We start from the raw sequence: 17686 nt of genomic DNA on the forward strand, positions 1-17686 counted from the left end.
CATTTGGTGCAAAGGTCCCTGCTCTTTGCCAAAGTTGGTGCCTAGCAGAAATTTATATAAGGTGACCAACTTTTTTACAATGAAAAGGAGGACAAAAATAAATTGAAGAAAACAGTATCTTAAATAAAAGAAACACTTTATTCATTGCAACAATAATACACTATAATATGATAAATGCATGATAAAAACACTTGGAATATTTTATATTGTAATTATGCTTACATGCCTATTAATTTTTAATAATAACTGTAAGAAAAAAGTACTCATTTAGATACAAATACATCACATCACACACAATGGACTGACTCTGCATTGATCAAATACAGACATTTATAGATTAGTCTTCCAATATCAAAAAGGAGGACATGTAGTATGACACTTTTTAAGGGAGGACGGAACTTAAAAAGAAGGACTGAGCTCCCTACAGGAGGACGACTGGTCACCTTCATTTATACCACTCTAGCAAAGTGAACAGAGGAGAAACATCTTCTTTCTTCAGAGGGACATAAGCAGTCTCCAAGCTGGGCTGACTAAAGGGCTGTGGTGCGAGAAAGGAGTCCAGGGCAAACCCACCATGTGATGAGGCAGCTTTACACCCACAAACGGCACTGGCCTGACTTCCCTTCGCTCCTGCCAGGGTCTCGGCGGGCAGGCCACCGCCCTCGCCTGCAGCCGTGGTTCACAGGACTCAACCTAATACTATGAAGACCTCCATGCCATACTTGTCATGGAGCAGTCACCCTGAATTCTTTTAATTGCTGGCTTATTATTTTTTTATTGCATTTTTCAATTACAGTTTGCATTCAGTATTAGTTTTTATTGGTTTCAGGTGTACAGCACAGTGGTTAGACAATCGTGTATTTTACAAAGTGTTCCTCATGATATTTCCAGTGCCCACCTGGCATCATACATAGTTACTACAATATTATTGCCTCTATTCCCTATGCTGTACTTCACATCCCTGGGACTATTTTATAATTATCAAATTGCACTTCTTAATTCCTTCACTATTTTCACACCAGCCTCCCAAACCCCTCTGCAACCATCAGTCTATTCTCTGTCTATGAATCTGTTTCAATTTTGTTTTTTCCTTTTTGCTCCTGCCCTTTTCCCTGGTCTTGGGGACCAACTACTACCCCGCTCTGATCAGCCTCCACAAGGAAAACCACCCCCTAAGCAGTATGGATGAGGGAGGAAGGGGCCAGGACCATCTGGCCTTGGAGGGAAGCCAATCTCCGGTCCCCTCCACCAAGAGCAAGGGCCATGTTAGGAGGCTCCCAGGCCCCACAGGGTCCTCCTGTTCATTTCCAGCCCTTTACCCCACGGCTAACAGAAGACCAGCCCTCCCATGCCTTCCTGCATGCCACTCCTGTGTCTGCTGTACGTCGTTGCTGTTGGACTGTCCGTTTGATGGCCCAATCAGAGACGTGAGAAGGAAGAGAAAGGACTGGGCTCTTTGTGTAGAGGGCCAGGGAGGGTGGAAGGTTACAAGGCAAAAAGACAGAAGTGCCACAGCATGAACCAGCTGTACCTCCTGAGGCGAGGCAGGGGTGGGAGGTAGTGAAGTCTTCTATCTCAGGGCCACTCCCCTGGCCCCCCAGCAGTGAAGAAGACATAGAGTGCCCCGGTGTGAGGGAGAAGACTGTCTACTATATGTAAGTCTTCTGAGTAGATGTCAGGGTTCTGGGATGAGGCCTGGAGGGGCTGGGGTGGCCTAGAATTTCCCCAAGACATCCCCTACAAGCTCTCTTGGGAGTTTTTGATTATTGCTTCGATTTCATAAGTTGTAAATAGTCTGTTCAGATTTTCTTCTTGATTCAGATCTGAAAGATTTTATTTTTCTAGGAATTTAGTCATTTCTTCCACATTGTCCAGCTTGTTGGCATACAGCTTTTCATAAGCTCTGCCTACATTTTTTTTTTTTTTTTGTATTTTTCTGAAGTTGGAGACGGGGAGGCAGTCAGACAGACTCCCTCATGTGCCTGACCGGGATCCACCTGGCATGCCCACCAGGGGGCGATGCTCTGCCCATCTGGGGTGTTGCTCTGCCTCAACCAGAGCCATTCTAGCGCCTGAGGCAGAGGCCATGGAGCCATCCTCAGCACTGGGGCAAACTTTGCTCCAATGGAGCCTTGGCTGCGGGAGGGGAAGAGAGAGACGGAGAGGAAGGAGAGGGGAGGGGTGGAGAAGCAGATGGGCGCCTCTCCTGTGTGCCCTGGCTGGGAATTGAACCTGGGAATCCTGCATGCCAGGCTGATGCTCTACCACTGAGCAAACCGGCCAGGGCCTGCCTGCATTTAAAAAAAAATGTATTCCTGCAAGTAACCATCAGGCTGTTATTCCTTGACAGGTGTCAAAAGCAAGAAGAAATATGTGTACAAGAAGGACTTTTCACATAGGAGGTGTAAACTCAAGCTGTCTCACTTTGTTTCCTTCCCCGACAAAGAGAGACACTCTCTGCCCCCAGCTCAGTGCCTTGTCCGCCCCCCCCCACCCCCCGTGCCGCTTGCCCGAGTGCAGAAGGCCACAGCTGCTCAGCTTACAGGGAAGTTTTCTTTGTTCAACGAATATACCAGATGAAGATTCTAAACTCAATTTCTTTGCCTTGTTTCATAAATGATAAATATACTGCTTTGCTCAGATTACTATTTTCAAAATGTTACAAAATAGAATATGTCAAAATAATTTTCAAATTTCATACTTACAACTATACAACCTTCGAAAATGTAGCAAGATGTTGTCAAAGTACAATTTCCATGATAGTAATATTGTAAATTGAGATTTGTACTTGGCTATCACATACATTTGTCATTTCTTAGACAAAAATTTTTGTCAACTTCTGATTTTCTTAATTCTCTTGCTTTTTTTATTCTGTATTTTATTACTGAAATACATTGTCCTACCCATTGCCACAATAAAAGTCTCACACAGATCTTTCATCCCTGCCCCTCAGTCCCCAGGCAGCCCTGACCAAGTGCTCCAGAATTCACTTCCCAGTGGGCATTGTGGAGTGTACTGGGCAGCCAAGTAGAAACTGACTGGGGGCCTTTGTGGAGAAAAATGGATGGGGGTGAGGGAGCCCCAGGAGGAGCTTACCTGAGAGCCTTGGCCACTTGGTCATAGACCAGCTCCATCTCCTTATTATCTGGACAGGTGCGGTGAACTTGCCCATGCATAGGCATTGAGCAAGTCTCAACCCCCCTCACCCCCAGAAGACCTCAGGGATGGAGAATCCGAGGTACTTCTTACACACCACCTGTACTACGTGAGCTGTGGGGACAGGCTGCAATCAGGGATGGAGAATCCGAGGTACTTCTTACACACCACCTGTACTACGTGAGCTGTGGGGACAGGCTGCAATCAGCCAAGGTGAGCTCATCGCTATCCAGAAACCTCCTCTGAGATGCCCTGGTCTCACCAACTTCTTCTGGGGGGAGGATGTCAAACAACTGTCTAAAACTCAGGGCTTTCAGAAGCTCCTTCTCCAGAGTACAATTGAGTGCTGTGTTTGAATTCTTGATGTAGACAGAAAATCTGGCAAATATGTCCAGGCCAGCTGTTGGATTCAGGGTTCAAAGCTGCCAACTTGGGGTACCTGGGAGGGCATAGCACGGCCACCAGAAATTCCTCAATCTTATTGGTGTCTGTATGCCATACATACTTTAGGGCCATACAGTCAAAATGGGAGCTGCCCTCCTGAGCACAAGCTGCTGCACCATCTCGGTTCGCCTCGTGGGTCAACGGTGGTGACTTTGAAGGTGACTCAAGAAGGCGACTCTGGGAGGAGGGACAGTTCCCAAACTTGGCCTCATCACGGCCAGCCTTTATGAACAACTTGACCTATGGTTGTTCTTCAGCCATGGCTGCAATGGGGTCCAGGAAGCTGCGGTCACTGGGGAAATGTGGAGGGGCCCAGGCCAGGGAAGGCAGGTCTCATAAGCAGAAGTTCTCTCCCCCAGAGCCAGGACTGTCCCCTCAATGCAACACTAGCCTGATCAGACCTGCTCACTCCAGACTGGGCCCCTGCAAGCCCAGTGGACTCTGCATTCAGTTCCTTAAGCTTGATCCCCTCAGAGACTTGGATAAGGGAGCTCTTCTGTTTTATTTAAATAAAAAAATTGATTTCCATCTTAAATAGACATGATAAGAAAAATATTCTGTCCAAGTCCACAATATGAGCTCATTCTTTTACTATCTAGTCCTGCAACATTACCTTGGGTATTTTTAGCCTAAGTCAATCTTCAATATTTACTTTATGCATGTAAATAACACATTTCTTTTAGAAATGCTACTTACATTCCAAAAGAGCAGTAGTAGCTGATTGCCCACTGCTGTCATTCGTCTTAAGGGTTCTAATCCAAGTTCGTGGATGACTGAAGACACCACCCTCGTTCTACTGAATTCATTATGAATAAACACAAGGATAATGACACTTGTAATTATTGTCAGACAGCTTGCCACCCTCTTTGAAGTTCCCAAAAGCAAAATGCCCCGACTGTGTGCTCATAATTATAATTGTTTATAGTTGGTCAGATTACAAAACAAACCTTAGCTTGCTCAATATAAAGTGGCATTTTTCCATTTTTTAAGTGTGAGTTATAGTATTTCTAAGTTAAACACAGAGTATAAATACTCATATGTATAATATAAATACATGAACTATTTGCATGAAAGTACCATTATAAGTAAAAGTCAACCTATAAAAACTTTTGTTTCAGGAAGGTTACTGGAAATAATTCAATGTTGGAAGTAGTCAAATCCCACTAAATAGATTATTTTCTTTATGAGGCAAATTGTACATTTCAGTGATGATTCAAAAAGGATCATTTCAAATTGTTTATCTTAAGATTTTGGAGAACCTAATGTCTAAAGTCCTATCTGCTCTCTGGTTTTCTCATTCCTCTCCAAATTACAGATTAAATCTCATAATATTTATATTTTGAAAATTGTCCTCCTTCCTTCTGACTCCACATCCTATTTTTATCTAGTAAGTTTGTTGACAATTTGATGCCCAAAACTCTATGCCTATTTTCATTTATCTCCATAGTAACTATGATATATTCAGCACAACACAAAACATTAAATGAAAGACAAAAACATATAACTAAGAAGAAATTTTTTTCTAAGTACTCTGAGCCAGTCCAGTACATTTGCTATGAATTCCATCAACAATATCTTTGTATACCCTTTAAGTTATCCTATTGAGAGAAATGATGTTTCTGTTGACATACAAAATTGTGAATTATCCTGAAGAACTGCTTAAGGTATAATGGTAAAGACAAAATAATTTTCAAGGCTGATCTCCAAAGGGAAGGCAAATCATGAGGTCAGATGTGGCTTCCCCATGACTTAAGTAAAACTATTACAGTATTTCCCTCAAGGAGCAATTCCCCTTCCCAGCAAGAAACCCATTAGAACACCCCTGAGTCACTTGCAAATTATGTCATAGATGTGACATCAATTCACTTCCACAAGCATAGTCCCATAATTTTTCAATGTAAACAGTTAAAGCCACAAATGATGATTTCATAGGCCTACCTGTTCTCTTGATAGCTAAAGATGACAGATTCCAAAAGAGATTTAGCCAAGTGACAGTAACCCTGTGGATGCCTGCTAGGAGGGGTGACTACTACAACATAGTGACTTAGAGGTTTATATGTTATATGTTTCCCCAGCACCCATCATTATAATGTCCCAGTGTTGTAACACATCAAACCTTGCAACACAATAGACTGCTAAAGGCTTACACAAACTACAAAGCCATGCTCTGCTTGGAGAATGATTCAGATAATTAGAATGAAAATCTCATCAACGAAGTTCATAAACTGAAACTAATATTAAAGAAAACATATGAAGCTTTAGTGTATGGGAAAAACCCGTAAGATTCTGACCTAAAATCATAGAATCCTATTAGTTGGAAAGAGCCTTAGCAGTCATCTAGTTCAGCCACCCACCTGATGCAGAAAATTATTCTCCACTATTCTTGACAAGTGGCCATTCAGCCTCTCCTTGTTCATATTCAGTGCCCAAGACTTTACTATGGCTATTGAGTCAAAACCTGCCTTGCTGAAATTTCTACTCATGACTGTTTTCTAGAACTTTTAAATTAATTCTTCCAGTCTCTGTACTAGCTCAGTTGTTTTAAAAAATACATAATAATAATAATAGTAAGCACTTATCGAGTACTTACTATGTGCCAGGCATTGGACTCGGTATCTCTAAGAACCATCTTATTTATTTAGTGATTCTAAGAGTAAACTTTGGAGCCAGATGTCCGAGTTAGATTCTAGCTCTGCCATTTACTAACTACATGACATTAGAAAAGTCATTTAATCTTTGTGCTTTAGTTCCACAACTATAAAATAGGAATAAAATCAACATAACAGGGTTGTTATGAAAATTAAATGCTAGTATATGTAAAGTGTTTGAACAGTGATCAGCACATGATAAAGACTGTAAAAATGTTGTGCTACCCATTATTATTATAGTAAAGCTTATAATCCCATTTTACAAGGTGAGAAGACTAAAGTTTAGTACAATAAAGAGTTTAGTTAACATAAGTTTGAGATTTTCAATTATCATTGTTAAATCACATCTGGAATTGATTTATTATCTGGTGTATTTACTATTTCTTGTGTATTTGCTATTATATATAGCTTTGCATATTAGTCTATTTAAATGGACTCAATTCTGGCCCTGATAGATAGCTTGGTTGATAGGTTAAAGCATCATCCCAAAGTGCAAAGGTTACGGGTTCAATGCCTGGCGAGGGCACAGCCAAGAACAGACTGATGTTTCTGTCTCTTTCCTTCTCTCTCTCCCTTCCTCTAAGAAATCAATATAAATAATATAAATTGATTTAATTCTGGGAAGTTTGTTCAGTGTTTATTTTGTAAGAGTTTGGAACTAAGAATATGGCTTCTCCAAAAAAAAGCATTCCTAATATTATATTCTCTAATGTAACAAAATCATCCACTGTTAAACCAGAAATGGTAAATGTGTGTTGGGAAAACTATATTACAAAATGTATCAAGAATCATAAAATCATTCAAAGCCTTTGATTCAAGGATCCCTCTCATAGAAAGTTATTCCATAGAAATAATTGAATAAAATAAATAAGCTATATACCCCCCAAATCTTCCTTACAACATTACTGTCTCCATTCTCCGAAATATTTTAAGGGAATAGTTAGGGAAATTATGTAGTTAATTAAATAATCATTATGACATATGAAGCATGATAAAAAGTTTATAATTAATTAAAAAAAAGACTGAAAACTCAGTTATAATAGAAATTTCGCTATTAACATATGTATACTTAAATACAAACTGGGAGAAAATACCCCAAAATATAAATAGTCTGTTAAGATGGTATAATCACTGGCTCACCTCAAAAAAAATTTTAAAGTCTGACCAGGCAGTGGTACAGTGGATAGAGCATGGGCCTGGGATGTTGAGGACCCAGGTTCAAAACCCCAAGGTCACCGGCTCGTGCGTGGGTTCATTTGGCTTGAGCACAGGTTTATCAGCTTGAGCGCGGAGTCACTGGCTTGAGTGTGGGATCATAGACATGACTCCATGGTCACTGGCTTGAGCCCAAAGGTCGCTGGCTTGAGCCCAAGGTCTCTGGCTTGAACAAAAGATCACTGCCTTCGCTGGAATTCCCTGGTCAAGGCACATGTGAGAAAGCAATCAATAAACAACTAAGGTGCTGCAGCTATGAGTTGATGCTTCTTATCTCCCTTCCTGTCTGTCCCTATCTGTTCCCCTCTCTCTCTCACTAAAAAAAAAAAGTATAAAAAGGGTTTAATATTTTGTATAAAATTTAACAAATATTCATATAATAGGATACTATGCAATAGTGAAAATAAGCTAAAACTACATGTATCAAATAAATCTTTTATCTTTTTATTTTTATTATTTTTCTTTTTAACACTTTGTCACACCACCAGTTGAAGCAAAACAACACAGCATGCTGCCGCTCACCCAGAAGCAGTGTTCTTCCCCTCTTGACAGCTCAGCGAGGCACTAGCAAAAGGCTCAATGAGTGCTTTTTAATTACTTTTTAAAATTCCTTTTAAGTGAAAGGAGGGAAGACAGCAAGATACACTCCTACATGTGCCCCAACTGGGATCCACCCAGCAACACTCATCTGTGGCTGATGCTTGAATCAATAGAGCTATTTTTAATGCCTCAGGCTGACACACTTGGACCAACCTCCATTCTCAGTGCCCAGGGCCAACGCTTGAGCCAATTGAGCCACGGCTGTGGGAGGAGAAGAGGGAGAAGAGGGAGAGAAGGGAGAGGGGAGGGGAAGAGAAGCAGATGGTCACTTCTCTCATGTGCCCTGACTGGGAATCAAACCCAGGATATCCATATGCCTGGCCAACACTACCACTGTGCCAACCAGCCAGGGCCAAGTGCTTTTAAAAGGAATATGAGTAAATCTTGAGCAACAAAAATTTCCAGCCTAATCTGTAGTGGCACAGTGGATAAAGCGCTGATCTCAGTGGGTCGCCGGTTCAAATCCCTGGCCTTGCCTTGTCAAGGCACATATGGGAGTTGATGCTTCCTGCTCTACCCCCCACCCCCAAAATAAATAAATAAAGTCTTAATTTTTTTTCCCCCGTAAGATATATATGACCTCATTTCATTTATACAAAGTTGTTAAAATTGATAATTGCCATACCATTAGTGTTACAAACACATATACACAATAGTAAAAGTTTAAATATTTGGATGGGAATAATAAACACCAAATTTAGGCAAGTGATCACCTCTGGGGCTAGGGAGGAAAATTGTTGAGGGAGAGATTCACCAAAGAGAGTATTCCCTCAGCTGCTTAGAGAGTAAACAGGTTATTTACTAATATTATCTTCTACCAGTGGTTCTCAACCCAGTGGAGTTTATTTAAAATACAAATGTTGCCTCACCGGTGGTGCTGCAATGGATAGAGCTAACACTTGGGATGCTGAGCTCCCAGGTTGGCCACCGGCTTAAATGCAGGCTCACCAGCTTGAGCACGGGATCATCAACATGATCCCAAGGTCCTGACTTGAGCCCAAAGGTTGCTGGTTTGAAGCCCAAGTTCGCTGGCTTGAGCCCAAGGTCGCTATCTTGAGCAAGGTGTCGCTGGAGCCCTGCAGTCAAGGCACATATAAGAATCAATCACTGAATACCTAAAGTGATATTACTAGTTGATTGCTTCTCATCTCTCTTCCTCTCTCTCTTTCTCAAAAAAAAAATAATAATACAGATGTCTGGCTTGGCTGGTAGCTAGTTGATAGAGCACTCACTGTCTCATACATCAAGGTTGAGGATTCAATCCCTGGTCAAGGCACATACAAGGATCAGCCAATGAATGCATAATTAAATGGAACAACAAATATAAATCTTTCTCTTTCTCTCTTTCCCTTTCTCTCCCTCCAAAATCAATAACAGATGGCCCGGCCAGATAGCTCATTTGGTTAGAGCGCCCTCCTGGTGCACACAGATTGCTGGTTTGATCCAGGGTCAGGTCACATACAGGAACAGATCGATGTTTCTGTCTGTCACTCTCTCTTCCTCTCTCTCTAAAATCAATAAATAAATTTTAAAAAATACAGATGCCTGAGCCCTACCACTCTATATTCAATTCAACTGGTTTAGAGTAAGACCCGTGTATCAGTAATTTGAAAAGCTCCCAGTTGATTCTAATGAGTACCCAGAGTTGAGAACTAATATATTTTTGATAAAGCTAAAATATATAATAATAATTAAAACTGGCCTTTAATGTTGCTATATTGTTTTGGCAATAAAAATGTGAGGTTTTAAATTTATAGATACATACATACATACATACATACATAGATTGTGTTTAACTCTTAAAATTAGAGAACACTGCAGCTCTCAAAGCCCATATATTCAACTATCCACAGTACAAAGAACTCAGAATGTGTATTATGCAAGAGTGGAAACCAAGGCCAAACAGATCAGGGAAACAGTACTGCTTAACTTGTTATGCCAGCAACAGCACAACTGAAAATGACACCCCCTCAGTATTGTTTTCCCTGCAGAGTGAATTTCACAAGAGCTCCCTTATAGAGAGCAACTTCTATGTCTGTAGCTTCCTCCTCTTCTGGGCCCCTCTCTGACTGTAATAAAGGAGAGAAGAGAAAGAAGCCGATCTGTTATGTCTCTGTAAGGCAGGCTTGTCAGATTTCCATGATGCCAGGCCAGCAGCTACAGTGACAGAATCACTCTGTGGGCCAACAAGAAAGATAAACAATTGCCTTCTGAGGCAATTGAGGATGGTCTTGAAGTCATGAGCAGATACCAAAGGAAGCTGCAATGCCATGTCTTGGCCTCAGGTTAGCTAGATGAAGAAGAGGAGACCACAAGTGTTAATGACAGGTCTAGTCTATCACTCCCCAGCTGTGCACCCTGCTAAGCCTCTCCCTCTCCTCTATTCCTTTCCTTCAGACTCTGCATAGACTTCTGTCCTTATTCTTTTCCAGGTTTCTTTAGAAGCTGGAGTGGAAAGTATGAAGAAAAGGATAACAGACAGAGACGAAGGTGTAACTTTTTGTGGCAAAAAGCAATAGTAATAATATAAATAATTAAATTAAATGTAGACACAGTAGGGAAAAGCCAAATTAATAGAATAACCTTTTAGACTGAAACATGGTTCCTTAGCAACTTCAAATTAGGTACTCTTAAAGAGAAAAAAATGCCATCTTTTGGTAAAAATAACTACAAAAATAGTAACTCACTCTTGCACTATTTTTGTGCAATCTGTAATCAATGGAACCTGAGTTCTAACAGGAAAACTGATACTTGAGGTCCTGTTAGTCCAGGGTTCCAGCAAACCAAACTGTAGGAATATTTTTACTAAAGGACTTGAAAATCCCATTCAGTTACAAAGGGTGAAGCATTGAATTACAAAGGGAGAAGAGACATATGGAATGAAAACGCCATTGCTGAAATTAACTTTTATTAAATATCCCAAGATTTTTAAATGAGGATATTTAAATATAATATAAAATATCCTGGCTAAGAGAAGCCGAGGAGTGCTCTGTTAAAAATAGTGACTTCTTCTTCTTAGAAAAGGAAATTTGTGTCACAAGTGGCTCTTATGGTCCATTTGTAGGAAAAGTTCATTTGTAATGGCTCAGAAAAGAAACCTGTAAATTTTCTCTAGACTGAAGGAACAGTGATTAATCTTGAGATGTTACAGATGAGTGAGCATATAAACCAAACATGGGCAGAAGCCGGAAGGGAAGAAATGCTAGCTACCACTGTAATTATATCTGGGATACATTTTTTTTTTTTTAATTTATTTCTCCAGTGTGAATCATTCTAGCATCAGAAACAAAACCTGAGGGATTAAGCTCTATTCCAAGAAATCTTTTTTTTTTTTTGTTTATTAAGTGAAAGGAGGAGAGATAGAGAGACAGACTCCTGCATGCTTCCCAACCAGGATCCACCCAGCGACCCCTGTCTGGGGCTGATGCTCTGCCCATTTTGGGTCATGCTCACAACTGAGCTATTTTTAGCACCTGAGGAGGAGGTGTGGGGTGGAGGCTGTAGGTGGAGGGGAATGTGCTCAAATCAATCAAGCCATGGCTGCAGGAGGGCAAGAGAGAGAAAAAGAGAGAATGGGGAGGAGGTGGGAGGAAGAAGCAGATGGTCACCTCTCCTGCATGCCCTGACTATGAATCGAACCCAGGACTTCCAATGCTGGGTTGACACTCTACCACTAAGCCAAACAGCCAGAGCCTCAAGAACAGTTTTGATAGTATTAATTATATTGGTAAACCAACTCAGACACAATAAAAACATATCAAGCCATGTTTCAGCTCCAGAGAAATGGCAGTGTTTGTCAAAAAGGCCCTAATAAAACAAGGCAAAAATTATTTTCAAAACACTAGATGAAGTCTAGCTACAAAGACTAAAGAAAACTGAAACCTCTAAGAAGGAAAATGAATAAAGCAATTTGCTATTTTAATAAATATTGTAGTCATTTTAAAAGAAACAAAATGCTTAAATGACCAATGGGTCCTAGTGAGTCTCTGGAATATGTAATAAAGTTATCTAACAACAATATGCCTAGTATGTAATTACTCATTTATGCAGTCATCAAGCAAGGAATGCCAAGACTTTTGTATAACCTGATGTCTTCAGAAGCAAAGACCAGTCAGACAAGTTACAAACAAAGAATAAAATACAAGCAAAAAAGGTAGAGATGGAAATTACATGGAAAAGATGAAGCTTGTCACCATAGAGAAGACATAATTCTTGGTCCCACGTGAATTACAAAATCACAATCTAATTTAAAATTCAACAAATCAGTCAGATGAATTAAAAACTCAGCACAAACTCTTCATTATCCTTTAGGTATCATTATTCTGGATTATAAACATGACAATAGTAGCTTATACATATGAGTTGCTTTCACATCAAGAAATAAAACGATTATTTCATTAATCTCATACCACTGTGATGAGAATTGAAAAAGTGATGAGAATATTGACAGTAAGTATACCAACTCTAGAACACTGTTTTCAAATCTTAGAGCACAACTCTCAGGTCAAAGGTCATGTTCAAGTTGTTTGTCTTCCTGCAATGGCATTGAATGCATCTTTTGTATAATTATTATAATGCAGACTTCTCCTGCCTAGGGGTATTGACAGGCAGAGATGATACATTAATACCCAATTTATATCAGAGTAGTCAATCTCAGGTTCCATTTTGAGATTCACCCCCCCCCCCCCCCTTGGTACTGCTTAGAGGTTGTTTCTCAGTGGTGGTCTCTACTGAAACAGCTCTTAGCTCTACTATATACATTCATTCTTTCATTCCTTTATGCACTCATTCACATCATCATTCATTGGTAATTTCTAGGGCTATCATGAGGGGACGTTAGCCACACCCCTTTAATCAACATCATTTCCTATAGCAAATACAATTTCAATTCATGCTCCCTAATCTCCAACCCAACCAGATGGTCATCCCTAAACCCTTTCTATATTAAAATTCTGGAGATACTACTGCAATCATCCTTCATAAACATTTTAAAAAATTATTTTATTCTTTTTTAAAATTTAAATTTATTTGGGTAATATTGGTTAATAAAATTATATAGGTTTTATCCTGGCCTGTTAGCTCAGTTTAGAAAATCGTCCCGTAACACCAAGGTTATGAGTTCAATACCTGGTTGGCACATACAGGAAGTGACAAATGAATGCACAATTAAGTGGAATAGAAAATGAATGCTTCTCTTTCTCTCTTTTTCTGTCTCTCTAAAATGAATCAGTAAAAAAAGAAATTAAGTTTCAAGTGTACAATTCTGTAATATAGTACATTATCTGTATATTGCATTCTGTGATCACCACCCAAAGTCAAGTCTCCTTCCATCACCATATATTTGGCCCTCTTTCCCTTTTACTATCTCCCTACCTTCCATTTGGTACCCACCATACTGTTGCCTGTGTCTTTAAGGTTTAGTGCCTGACCTGTGGCTGTGCAGTGTTGATAAAGTGTTGACCTGGAACGCTGAGGCTGCTGGTTTGAGACCCTGGGCTTGCCTGGTCAAGGCACATACAAGAAGCAACTACTACAAGTTGCTGCTTCCCATCCCTCTCTCCCTTTCTTTCTCTATCCTCTCTCTAAAATCAATATATAAAATATTAAAAAAAATTTTTTTTGTCTGTATTGTTTGTTCATTTGTTATTTTTAATTTTTAAAATGAGTTCGTTGGGGTGACATTGGTTAATAAACCATACAAGTTTCAAGTGTACAACTCTATCTGCACACTGCATCACATACTCATCATCCAAAGTCAAATCTCTTTCTGCCTCCATTTATGTCCTCTTTGCCCTCTTCCATCTCCCCCACCCCCTTTCCCTCTGGCTATCACCATACTGTGGTCTGTGTCTGTTTTTCTGTTTGTTTGCTTGTTCTAATTCAATCCCTTCACCATTTTCACCCAGTCCTCCAACCCCCTCAAACATTTCTTTTTCAGGCATTGGTCTTGACCCTGGGGATATGGTTCAGATCAAGCTCTGCCCAGGTTTTTATTCTCAGGATTGTAGAATTGGGGGAGTTTCTGCTTGGGCTGCGGTGGGGACAGGATGGAATTAGGAAGAGAATTTTAATTTTTCCTGACTCTTAAACTGAGAAAGACCTGGAAAAGGAACCAGGATATAGACATTCCTAAATAGTCTCAATTTAGCAAAACTAGAAGCTATAATTGAAGTAGATACTCACAGTTTCTTTCAGAAATAATAACCATTATTAAGCATGTAAATACATAAATGATTCATGATTTACATGCATCTAATATTGATTCTGTCTCTAATATAGAGCAAAACACTCTACAAGCAGATTGAAACACTTTCTATCAGGTTAACTGTGGTTCTCCTTAGAGTGGAACAGCATGCTGAAGACCACACTGCTAGTAACAGGGCATGACAGGATTCTATTTCTGCCAGTCTGGCCCCAGGCCCTGAGCCCTTAACCACCATTCTGCATGAGCTATTGATGCCACTAGTTTACATGTCCCACATTCAGGAACCCTTTATAATGCAATGACAAAAATTACTTTGGAAGAGGAGTCCTCTGTGATATAAGGAAAAAAATTTTTGCTGAAAATTCTGTTCTTGTCCTGACTCCATGAACAAAAGACAAGAGTATTCACCTCACCATCTCTCAGTTCCCTCATCTAAAGACATGCTAACATGGAACTTAATATCAAAAGTCTCTTTCATTCCTAAAATTTAAAGCTTTAAGAAAAAAATTGCCCTGGCCAGGTGGCTCAGTGGATAAAGTGTCAACCCAGTGTACCAGAGATCATGGGTTTGACCTTAATCAGGGCATGTACAAGAAGCAATCAATGAGTGCACTACTAAATGGAACAGCTAAGTGAAACAAGTTGATGCTTCTCTCTCTCCCTCCCCCGGCTTCCTCTCTCTCTCTCTCTCTTTCTCTCAAATCAACGGAAATTTTTTTTTTTAAAATTAAAATATATTCTAAGCATCCTTTTCTTTGAGTTGCCTTAGTGTCCAATGGGCATGTAGTGAGGGCACTACTGCTAACGCCTAAACAACACACTTGCGTTAACTAGAGCTCTGCTTTACCTTGATGCAATTTTGGAAAAAAAAAAATTATATATATACACACACACACATATATATATACATATTATATATATACACACACACATATATATACATATTATATATATTCTAAATTAAGAAGTATATATTTTAAATTGAGCTCTATGTCATAATTTAAATTATAAGTCTTGGTCTATAATGCTGTTTCAACTTGAGTATACCTTAAAAAAAAACCTCATGATTTTTGTTTGTTTCATCGAGGGCTTTAATACATTGAAGTGTGAATAATTTCAAATTTAAAATGATCTCATTTCATTCACCCTTTTCAAGAAGAGAAATCCAGCTCTGGCAAAGCCTTGGACTCATGAAGCTTCTCTCTTGAGGCTGAGCCGAGCTACATACTATTTTTTTTCTTTTTCTTCTTGTTTTTTACTTTTTTTTTTTTTTCCTGAAGTGAGAAGCAGGGAGGCAGGCAGGCAGACTCCCGCATGCGCCCGGCCAGGATTCACCTGGCATGCCCACGAGGGGGTGTCATTCCACTGCGACCTGTCAAGCCATCCTCAGCTCCTGAGGCCAAGGCCATGGAGCCATCCTCAGCAACTGAGCCAACTTTGCTCCAGTGGAGCCTTGGCTGAGGGAGGGGAAGAGAGAGACAGAGAGGAAGGAGAGGGGGAGGGGTAGAGAAGAAGATGGGCGCTTCTCCTGTGTGCCCTGGCTGGAATCAAACCCAGGACCCCTGCACGCCAGGCCGATGCTCTACCACTGAGCCAACAGGCCAGGGCCAGACTACATACTTTTTGAGTGGCATCTGGACACCTCCCTTGACATTATGATATGTAGGTAGTGGTGGCAGCCAGTGTTGACGGGAAAGGGAAAAGTAGCAGAATGTAGGAAGGTAGGAGTGAAACAGGTGGTGGCAGAGGAGAGGGTGGGACCTGCCTGACAGAATGACACCTCAGCAGCCCAAGCTCATTATCAGTTGTTGACTTTATATAAAGAAAACAAGCTTTACACATAAATGTAAGAGGTTACAAATTTTTACAAAATGTGTACTAACTCACTCAGTCCTTCATCTGTTCCTTTCTTCATCTCTTGCTCCTACTCTTGATTATACCTGCTTGAATCCCTGCCTAGACAGTAGATTAGCATTAGGGAATTCCTGCTTGGGAAAGAGTGGAGATAGGATGCAGCTACAAAGAGAATTCTGATTTCTTGAGTTTCTTAAGCTTGGAAAGACCAAAGAAATAAAGGGAAAAAAAAGGATCCAAGAGGATGCCATCTCCAACTATTCTCAGTTGTGTAAAGTTGAACCCTGAAATAGTGCTAGACACCATGTTAATAGCTAACATTTATTGAGAGCTTACTGCTTACTAAGTGCCAAGCACTGTTTTAAAGAATGTAATAACCTTTTGTTTCCCACAACAATCCCATGAAATAGATATAATTATTCTAAATTATAGATGAATAATGTAGGCACTGAAAAATTAAGAACTGGATTACAAACTCAGGTGGTGTGGTTCCAGTCATTGCTCCCAAATGCCACCTTATGCTGTCCTGGTGCATAACCTGTTTCTGGGAAACCCAGAATGCATCTTGTAGATAGGGAAACCAGGGCCAGTGATGTACAGAGACTTGCCCACATCCACATAGCTGGTTAAAGGAATAACCAAGAAAACCCTAACTCCCAATTTCTAGAACAGTAATTCTCCTACCTTTTGCTTCCTGTAGAACCTATTCCTTGTTTTTACCGGTCTGCTGCTCTTCTTTGAAAGTTCTGCTTTCCTGAGATGTGACCCCAGAACATACTCTGACTGAACATCTCCATCAGCAGGGCCCAGGGAGGGGCCTACTGCCCTTCCTAAGACATTTTGCCTACTTTTTTTTCAAAGAACCAAAAAAATCAACTGCCACCGTGAGCAGAACTTGTCTCAACTCTGATAAACTTTTCTTTTTTCAGTCTTCCCCTCCCCCTTCTCTCTCTCTCATACATGCCTCCCTGAACTCCTGGGGCTAAGCTTCCAGCAATCTACTTTCCTGTCTAATCCTTCCTGGGACTTGGGCCTCAGAGTTGAGGCAGCCATTGGCCTAGCCCAGCTCACAGGTCTAGGGCATCAGGGGAGAAGGGCTGGAGTCTTGGGGGGCCTTATCTTCCTCAGCTGGCAAACTGTTACATATTAAAACTATTTATCCAATTAAAAACAAAAGCGTGCAGGCTCTTGAATATGACTGAGAAGGGCCCAGTCACAGCTCTACCATTTACCACAGAGGGGCAAGGAAAGTTAGTTAGCATTTCTGTGTCCCTGCTTCTTCCTCTGAAAAATTAAGATAATAAGCCTCACAGGGTTATTGTGAGGACCTATTGTGAATTAATGCCTACCACTTACTGAATGTTAACTATTGTTATAGGTAACATTCGTCCTGCAAAGTTAACCCACTCTGAAAGATGATTTATAGGTGGCTTGCTAATAAAACTTAAAAAATCTCTCAAGTCCAATCAATATTTCTGAGATAGTCCAGAACAGTTCAGCATGAGCTTCGGTGTTCCAACATCAAGACCTGCCAAGTTTTTCTCTCTGTGTAACCCGAAGATGT

At 40.4% G+C, this 17686-nt stretch overlaps 2 non-coding genes and 1 pseudogene across 2 annotated transcripts; 1 reads left to right on the top strand and 2 right to left on the bottom strand.

Moving 5' to 3' along the window:
- Positions 1-2510: 2510 nt before the first annotated feature.
- Positions 2511-17686, bottom strand: part of LOC136333929 (chloride intracellular channel protein 1-like) — a 63687-nt pseudogene continuing 48511 nt past the window's right edge.
- LOC136336654 (small nucleolar RNA SNORA21) lies at positions 7935-8058 on the bottom strand. Its single transcript, XR_010731490.1, has one exon. It is a non-coding gene; the product is annotated as a small nucleolar RNA SNORA21 (small nucleolar RNA).
- LOC136336713 (U4atac minor spliceosomal RNA) lies at positions 15011-15136 on the top strand. The gene has a single exon (XR_010731540.1). It is a non-coding gene; the product is annotated as a U4atac minor spliceosomal RNA (small nuclear RNA).

Source organism: Saccopteryx bilineata, chromosome 4, assembly GCF_036850765.1.
Source record: "Saccopteryx bilineata isolate mSacBil1 chromosome 4, mSacBil1_pri_phased_curated, whole genome shotgun sequence".
In the NCBI taxonomy this organism is placed as follows: domain Eukaryota; kingdom Metazoa; phylum Chordata; class Mammalia; order Chiroptera; family Emballonuridae; genus Saccopteryx; species Saccopteryx bilineata.